The sequence below is a fragment of the Mauremys reevesii genome, linkage group 4 (genome assembly GCF_016161935.1).
Source record: "Mauremys reevesii isolate NIE-2019 linkage group 4, ASM1616193v1, whole genome shotgun sequence".
NCBI lineage: Eukaryota > Metazoa > Chordata > Testudines > Geoemydidae > Mauremys > Mauremys reevesii.
In genome coordinates this window covers 78,459,474-78,469,134 of record NC_052626.1, presented here as the reverse complement: position 1 = coordinate 78,469,134, position 9,661 = coordinate 78,459,474, and positions in this window count along the sequence as shown.

Here is a 9,661-nt window from a genome sequence, read left to right as displayed (position 1 = left end):
CATTTCAGGTTTCTGGAGTGATAGCACTCCATACCATGTGATACTAAATATAGACCTCTGAATCCTTAATGATGCCCAGATGAGAGAATCATAGAATCATAGAACTGGGAGGAACCTTGAGACGTCATCTAGTCCAGTCCCCAGCACTCATGGCAGGACTAAGTATTAACTAGACCATCCCTGACAGGTGTTTGTCTAACCAGTTTTAAAAATCTCCAATGATGAAGATTCCACAGTCTCCCCACACAATTTATTCCAGTGCTTAACTACTGTGAGAGTTAGGAATTTTTTTCCCTAATGTCTAACCTAAACCGGCCTTGCTGAAATTGCTTTTTGTCTTATCATCAAAGGTTAAGAAAAACAATCCCCCGCCCTTGAAAACTGTCATCATGTCCCCCTCAGTCTTCTCTTTTCCAGACTAAATAAACCCAGTTTTTTTCAGTCTTCCCTCATATGACATGTTTTCTAGAACTTTAATCATTTTTGTTGCTCTTCTGTAGACTTTCTCCAATTTGTTCACATCTTTCCTGAAACGTGGTGCCCAGAACTGTGCACAACACTCCAGTTGAGGCCTAATAAGCATGGAATAGAGCAGAAGAATTACTTCTCATGTCTTGCTACAACACTCCTGCTAACACATCCCAGAATGATTGCTTTTTTTTGCAACAGTGTTACACTGTTGGCTCATATTCAGCTTGTGATTCACTAGGACATCCAGATCCCTTTGTGCCGTACTCCTTTCTAGGCAGTCATTTCCCATTTTGTATGTGTGCAACTGATTGTTTCTTCTTAAATAGAGTACTTTGCATTTATCCTTAATGAATTTCATCCTATTTACTTCAGACCATTTCTCCAGTTTATCTAGATAATTTTAAGTTTTAATCCTATCCTCCAAAACACTTGCAACCCTTCTTAGCTTGGTATCGTCTGCAAACTTTATAAGTATACTCTCTATGCCAGGGGTCGGCAATCTATGGCACACGTGCCAAAGATGGCACACGAGCCAATTTTTAATGGCACGCTGGAGCCTGCCGGGACTCCAGCATGCCATTAAAAATCCTGCCCAGCCTGGCCCACTCTCCTCTGCCCTCTGCTCCCCCCGAGGGTGCAGGGAGCAGAAGCATAGCCATGCACCCGGGGTCGGCAAATGGCCCCACTCTCCCAGCACGGCAAGCTGCGGGGTCCGCGCTCCTGGGCCGGGCCAAGCACAGCAAGCTGCTATCCCCTCCCCTGCCTTCTCCCTTCCCGTGGAGCCCTGCTGCCGCACGCAGCGCTCTGGGGGTCGGGGCTGTGTGCTCCCGCGGGGCAGCGTTTGTCTCCGCGGGGAGGCAGACACACTCCCCACTCACCCAGAGCTCTGCTGACGCACGCACAGCGCTCTGAGGGGCAGGGCTGTGTGCTCCTGCCAGGCAGCATATCTGGCTCTGCATGAAGCCTCATGGTAAGGGGCCCAGGGCTGGGGGGGTTGGATAAGGGGTGGGAGCAGTCAGGGGACAGGGAGCAGGGTGGGATCCTGGGGGGCAGCTAGGGGCAGGTGTCTCTGGAGGGAGCAGGGGTTGGATGGGGCATGGGAGTCCCGGAGTTTGTGAGGGGCAGGGGTGGATAGGGGTCAGGGCAGTCAGGGGACCAGGAGCAAGGAGGTTCCTGGGGGGGCAGTTAGGTTGGGGAGGGTCTCTGGAGGGGATGGTCAGGGGACAAGGAGCTGGGGGGGTTGTATGAGTTGGGAGTTCTTGGGGTCCTGTCAGGAGGCAAGGGTGTGGAGAGGGGTTGGGGCAGGCAGGGAGTTAGGGGGGGGTTAGATGGGTCTGGAGTTCTGGGGGTCCTGTCAGGAGGCGGGGAGTGGTTGGATGGGGCATGGGCGTCCCGGGGGTCTGGCTGGGGATGGGGGTGTGGATAAGGGTTGGGGCAGTCAGGGGACAGGTAGGGTCCGGTTGGGGGACAAGGAACAGGGAGGCTTAGATAGGAGGTGGGAACCTGGGGGGCCGGGGCCCCAGGCGGGGGTAGTCAGAGGACAAGGAGACGTGGGGTGGGGAGTTCTTAGGGGGGCAGTCACCCAGCCCTCTCCCCTGAGCCCTGACCCCCCCCACACACACACCATGCCCTCTGCCCTGAGACCCGCACACACCCCAGGCCCCTGCCCTGAGCCCTGTACCTCCCTCATACACACCCAGCCCTCTGCTTGACTCCTTCATTCCCCCCTCCCAACCATAGCCCTGACTCTGTCACCCCCACCCATACCCAGCCCCCGCTCTGCCCTGACACCTACACCCCTCCCCATGCCCAGCCTCCAGCCCTGACTCCAGCCCTCTGCCCCCAGCCCTCTGTGTCCTGGCCGCCGGCCCCGCACAGCCCACTGCTGATCTGGGGTTCTGGCTGATGGACCCTTGCCAGCCGGGTCCCGGCCGCAGGCCTCGCTCAGCCCGCTGCCGGCCTAGGTGAACAGAACCCCAGACCAGCTGCAGGCTGAGCGGGCCGGCAGTGTAAGATCAACATTTTAATTTCATTTTAAATGAAGCTTCTTAAACATTTCGAAAACCTTCTTTATTTTACAATACAACACTAGTTTATTTATATAATATATAGACTTATAGAGAGAGACCTTCTAAAAAACATTAAAATGTATTACTGGCACGTGAAACCTTAAATTAGAGTGAATAAATGAAGACTCGGCACACCGCTTCTGAAAGGTTGCCGACCCCTGCTCTATGCCATTATCTGAATCATTGATGAAAATACTGAATAGAACCGGATCCAGAACTGATCCCTGTGGGAACCCACCTGATATGTCCCTCCAGTTTGACCATGAACAACTGCTAACTATTCTCTGGGAGAGTTTTTCCAACTAGTTTTGCACCCACCCTATAGTAGCTCCATCTAGGGCAGCTATACTTCCCCAGATTGTTTATGAGACGGTTATGTGACATGGTATCAAAAACCTTACTAAAGTCAAGATATACCAGATCTATCTCCCTCCCCACCCCAGACACACAGCTTGTTACTCTGTGAAATAAAGTTATTAGGTTGGTTTCAGATGATTTGTTCTTGACAAATCCATGGGGACTGTTACTTATCTTATTATCATCTAGGTGGTTGCAAATTGATTACATAAGGATTTGCTCCATTATATTTACGGGTACTTAAATTAAGCTGACTGGTCTGTAATTCCCTGGGTTGTCCTTATTTCCCTTTTTATAGATTGCCACTATATTTGCCCTTTTCCAATCTTTTGGAATCTCTCGTGTCTTCTCTGACTTTTCAAAGATATTCGCAAATGGCTCAAATAACTCTTCAGTCAGCTCCTTGAGTATTCTAGGATGCATTTCATCAGGCCCTGATGTCTTGAAGACATCTAACTTGTTTAAGTAATTTTTAACTTGTTCTTTCCCTATTTTAGCCTCTTATCCTATATCATTTTCACTGCATTCACTATGTTATGTCATCTGCAGCTTCCTGATCCTAACACCAGCCATAGGCTGGGCCAGTCTCCTGCATAGTTTAGACCATCCCCAAAAGACCATCTGACATCTTGAGATTAGCTGTGATCCTTCCCACAAAAAATGCTACTGTCACACCATCTTTGCTAGAGGTTGTGCATGGGATCTGTACCACTCGGGGACTCCCCCATGCTGGAGGAATCCCCATCTCCGGAGATCCAGCTGTTAGATGGACTGATATGGACAAACACACAATTGGGATAGAAATAATCAGAACACTGAAAAGAACACTACAAAGTTTGCTTACTGTGAATGAAGGTTTGCAGAGGGAGATGTGAAGAGAAGACATTACTGATTATGCATACTCTTATGAAAACCGAGAAAAACAAAAGCTATTAAATTATTCTGGGGAAATAATTCAGAACATGATATGGAGAGTTGGAGACTAAAGTGGGACAAGCCAATCACTGCAAGAGAATTCAGCTGGCTCTGTCCCACCACCAGAGGCCAGGAATCAGAACTGGGAAAAGCAAAATTGGAAAAACAAACAAACAAACAAAAATACTCAGGCCTTATTATTTTCTGGCAACCACAAATTACCCAATATATCACTCTGGTTTTCTGTTTTATGCAACAATATAATTTACACTCTATTATCCTTGCATATGTTTAGACATGCTTGGCTAAATTGACTTAAAGATGGTGTCAGAGAATGCCTTACAATCAACTTTAATGCACTTTCCCCCTCCTACACCATTTTTGAATATGGTTCACCAAATCAATAGATTGCAGTTCCCTTCTGTTTGCTTGGTTTTCACCTGGCTTTAGTTTTACCCTTTTTTGAAGTCCAGATGCTCTTTAGGAGACATGGGGATAACTATTTTTCATCCCTCTGCTTATTGGAGTGGAGGACATAAGCTCTGAGACCTTTCCAGGCCCTCCCACTCAAATCAGTGCCAATTTGTGTCCTTCATGAGTTCCCACAACTCTAAGTCAGTTTGCATTCCTATCCTTTACTGGTTGTCATTTTCCTGACAATTCAACCATTATATGAGTTTCTTCCAGAGGCAAAAAAGTATTTTGTCTACAATTCATTTTACACGTGAAGCTCCTAATATAATATATGAAATGTCAAAAAGAATATTAGTTGCAGTGAAGGTGTTGGACCTTAAAATATTTGAGATGCAATGTTGACAAGTTTAAAGTTTATTAAAGCAAGTTTGTGTATGACAAAAAGTTAATTTAAGCTGTGCTGGGCCTAATATCTTCTTCCAATGACTGCTTCTCAAATGCCAATGAATGCCATCATTTTGTTTACTGTCTCTCTCAAAATATGAAGGGCTGTTAACCTGGATTAGCAGTGGAAACTCTGGACTAACATTACTGTGATAAATATTAATGAATGATTGTAACAGTCTGTTCATGCTTTTATATGCAGCGTTGTAGCTGTGTTGGTCCCAGGATATTAGAGAGACAAGACTGGTGAGGTAATATCTTTTATTGGACCAACTTTTGCTGGTGAAAGAGACAAGCTTTCAAGCTACACAGATCACATGAAGAAGAGTTCTATGTTGCGCTAAAGCTTGTCTCTTTCACCAAGAGAAGCTGGTCCTATAAAATGTGTTTCATTACTGTGGCGGTGAATGCTTTTCAGTGGTGCAATAGGCAAGATTGTCCCTGTACTGGCCTGGGGGATGATGCATAAAGCATGCCCCCGCATCTATTCCCTTTCACAGCCTGTATGCCCAGCAGGTCTTAGAGTAGAAGGGGAGAACGGACTCCATGGAGCTACTACTCTCCTGCTGTGCTGGTGGGTGGGGGTAGACAGGCAGGGAGGGACTGGGCAGAGCTTTTGGATTGTTTGGAGTAAAAGTGATACATCCATGTAAAATATTACTACAAAACCTGCTTTAAAGGTGTTACTATTTTGTGAGAAAAATAACCCACATTACTGAGGAGCCATATTGGGCTTGATAATGATCTATCAATTTTACGTTGGTGTAACTCCATTGGTTTCTGCAAAGTTTTCCTGATTTATACCAGTGTAAGTAAGAGGAGAATTGAGCCATTTGCCTTCATCTCATAACATTATGCCTTTTAGAAAATATTTTTAGCAAAGGCATAAGAGTGGCACAGTGATAAAATGATTAGTTTAAAATACTCCCCTTTTAAAAAAATTAATCAAGTTTGACTCAGTCTGTCTTTTTTCTGATCTGAGCTTGTAGAATAATACAAAAATAAATTCCTAAATATTATTTATGAATAAAAATGGTAAGTACAGTTCACTGGGTTTTTTGGGAGGAGTGGGGGTTTGGAGGAGTAGAGGAGGTAGTCATGTTGTTCATGGTCATTTGGATTGTCACCAGTTATTCATGAAAATGTTTATCAGAAATGATCTCCAGGAATTAATACAAGGAAGTCCAATAGCCTGTGTTATACAGGAGATCAGACTAGATGATCACAATGTTGTCTTCTGGCTTTTGAATATATGAAAATTTTGGTACAAATAAGTACAAATGTACTGGAAGTGTGTTATTCCTCATTCATTATTCTCCAGTTTAAACAGTGCCAATCATCTAGCCAAAAAGCAGAAATAATGTCTTGTGACTTACGTGACCAATCACACAGCATGAATCATGACTAGCTAGATTAATTGTTCCCAGACAACCCATACATGGAAATATATTCAAATAAACAATTAAGCAAATACTTGGAATAACAAATATATTTCTAAACACCAGGACTGGCTCATGAATGATTTGCAAACAGACAAAAAGCTAAACTTACAAAAAATATTATTTGACCAACCTGCTTCTCAGACACATAAATTGAGTTCCTGCAAATTACTTGGCGAAACACTTGCATATTCATAACACTTGCAATCATTTGTACTGGAATAGTAGGCCAAAATTTGTGCTTCCTATTTTAATGCTGTCCTTTCTCTGCTGCTCTCACCCCAGCATTTCCAGAGCAGTTCCTGTATGTATTAGTTTGTAAAGCCCCAGGAGACTCTTTGAGATTGAAGGGATTTTAAAATGGTAAAAATTCATTTATTACTATAAACTTCAAATACAACATTAAAGTCATGGTGAGTCACCCAACTCTACCATTTTCCATACACATGCTATGTTTTTAATCAACATATTACTAATTTGTGAACTTGATTATCATCTAATAAACTTTAAATAAAAAAATAAGCGTGGGATGGTGATGAAACAGCTGTGATCATGTACTTCTGTTATTCAGATCCTCTGAAGTACATAGTCTGTAGCACTATATAGTAATCAAATATTCTCTGACCAGAATGGGAAGCATGCAGCACAACAATAGCTTTGTCTGGCAGAAGAATTTGGAATGCTCATTTTCAGCTGCCCAGAAAGGTTGTGAAAGCAATACATGCTCACACTCATATGTCTAGGAAGAAGAAAATAAGGGATGGGAGAGGGTATCAAAGGAAATACAAACAGATGCCCCAGAACATTAGGATAATGACATCTGCATTCAATGGGGTAGATTTTTATCTCATTCACTGTAATGTAAATCTGGACTAATTCCACTGAATTCAAATTAGAGCTGAATATGTGCAAACAATGTGCAACTAACAAGCTGGTGTAAGATGGAACAGGTCTTTGCTACCTTAACGAATATTGTACCACCTATGTCGAACAGTCCTTGGGCTGAATTTAGCCCTGGTGTAAGCATTAGCAACTTAGAAACCTGTGTCCACCTATTGCCTGGGTTGAATTTGATCTCTACATAATACCAAGTGTGTGTAAATAAGATCCATTTTGCACAGCCATTCAACATCAAATTCATATATGTTACCACTTTTCACTTACTTCCATTTTCTGACCACCTTACACCACTGTTTACAACACTGTTGAATTTGGCCCAGAGACTTCATGGGAGCTGTACCTGCTTATTCTAAATATCATTTGGTCCTGTGTTTTTATAGTCCACTTTTTCATGCTCACTAGCTCTATTAAAATCATATTTTATTTGGTTTTCCAACTGAGCAAGGATAGGTTTAATGTAAACAATATTTAAAAATATATTGAAATAATATTCATAATAGATCAAAATCATTCCTGATTTAATCACAGTGTCAGAGTGAGAGACAGTGGAATTGGTCCATCCAAGTTGAGGTACATCAGAACGTTGATATGCATCATCATCATGAACACAGTGAGTCAGGTCCTTTATTTTACAAGCTATGTCCAATCCACTGCATTCCTAAATTCAGTCACCATCTCATTTGAGTGGAGCTGACAAGTCTGTTGAAATTTGGAAGCCAAAAATATTCCACTTCTCAAAGGTGTAGTAACCATACACAATACTTAAAACTATATGCACTACAGAAGGGCATAGTAGCTCTGCCCTTGCTGATAATATTTTGTGGAGCACTAGAAATCTTCAATACCAGGGAGGACAATCCAGTGTCTTTCAATACTACATTCACTTTTTTTTTAATGATGTGCTCTGGAAGCATATAGGTATTAAACATCCCCTGAAACTAGGTCTGGAAATAATACCATTGATGTTTCATGAACTGACAACATCCCTTTTTAATATTCTAGACAAATCCACAAGACCAAACCTGAAATCAATTCACTGGACATTTACTACCCTACAAACACCTCCTTAGACCAATTCCTATGAGTGCAAGTCTTCCAAATGGCAGCCACTTGGACAGCTGCCAAGCTATTTAACCTGGATCTGTGCATTGCAGCTGCCTTCCATTTTAAATGTATCACACTGATTTCAGATGATAGTTCATCTGTAACTATTTGGTAGGGATTGTTTAAAATAGGCTCTGAGTCTTGGGAATTGAACAGAAATGAAATATGATCCCCTAGAGATATTAATCCTGCTTGAATAAATCAAAACATTAATAAATGGCAGCAACCTGAGAAAATAGCATCCTAAAAGGCCCAATGAAGTATAAAACTTTGTAGTGCTTTTGCTTGAATAATGGTGTAATAGCAGAAAAGGATGACTTATCCAGGCTTAATTATCTCCATTCCCTGTCTTCATCCATTGCTAGAAAACTTTAATTAGATCAGAAGAATTCCTCCCAATTTAACAGGTGCATAGCGCTTATAATGTTACTTTTAATAGATCTGAAGATAGTTAATACAATAGCAGAGGACCTATTCTGCTGAGCATAGCAGTAATCTAGATTTAAAGGTCTGTCTAGGGTCTCTGCCTAGGAGGTAGGACATACATTTTTCTTGTAAGAGGAGTAACAACAAATTCCAGAGATATGTAATGGGAATAGATTCCCTAAAATGCTTTAACAACACTCTGCATTGTATGGAACCATTGTAAGTATCTTGTACTCTGTTGGGTAACACAGTTTATGGTCTATGGATATGGGTGTGTATGAGAACAACACAAGGAACTCAGCTAACTTTTTGGGATCCAAACCAGGAGGTGAGATAGTTCTTCTCCATTCTACACATGGAGAGGAACCCCATGTGCAGATGACACTCTCGTATGGCATGGAAGTGGAGGTGTGGAAGATAAGCTCCCTACAAGTGTCAGGAACCAGGGCCTACTGCAAAGCTAGTCTCTAGGCAGTCTCCTCAGTAGAGCTGTCCTGCAGCAGGCTGAATGATTGGCCATGCCACATGATTGGCTGTAGGGGCCAGCAGGCCGGCTCTGTGGCCAGAAGCAGCAGCTCATTGGCTTCTCAATGCTCTTGCCCACCACTGTGGCTGTTTCTACAATACTTTGTTCCTCCTTCTCCTGCCTTGCACCCAGCCTTGCCTCCACCTTGCCCATGTCTTGATCCCCTCCTTGCCTGCTACCCTGCTCACTCCAGTTCCTGCCTTCTGGTTTGACCCTTGGCATTGGCTCCTGACTACAGACTCCAGTTAGACCATTTGCTCCAGCTTCTGACTACTGACTCTGGCTCTGATGCTAATCCTTGGGTCCCAGTGTCTTCCTCAACCACTAGGCCTAGTGCCCACCCCAAGCACTAGGCTAGATTGTCCTTGTTCCAGTCAGCTGACTGAGAAGCCCCATAAAATTAGGCCAGCAGTTCTCAGCACTAGCATGGACCCTACTAAGATCCCAGTGGAACTGGTGAATGCCATCTATAACCTGCAGGTGAAAGTAATCAATCTGTAATCACAGAATGTGGCCTGCAGGTGCAGTTTGCTCTGCTGGCCCCTTCTCCTCCTGCCACTCCCCAACAAATGTGACAGAGATTGGGACAAGTTTGG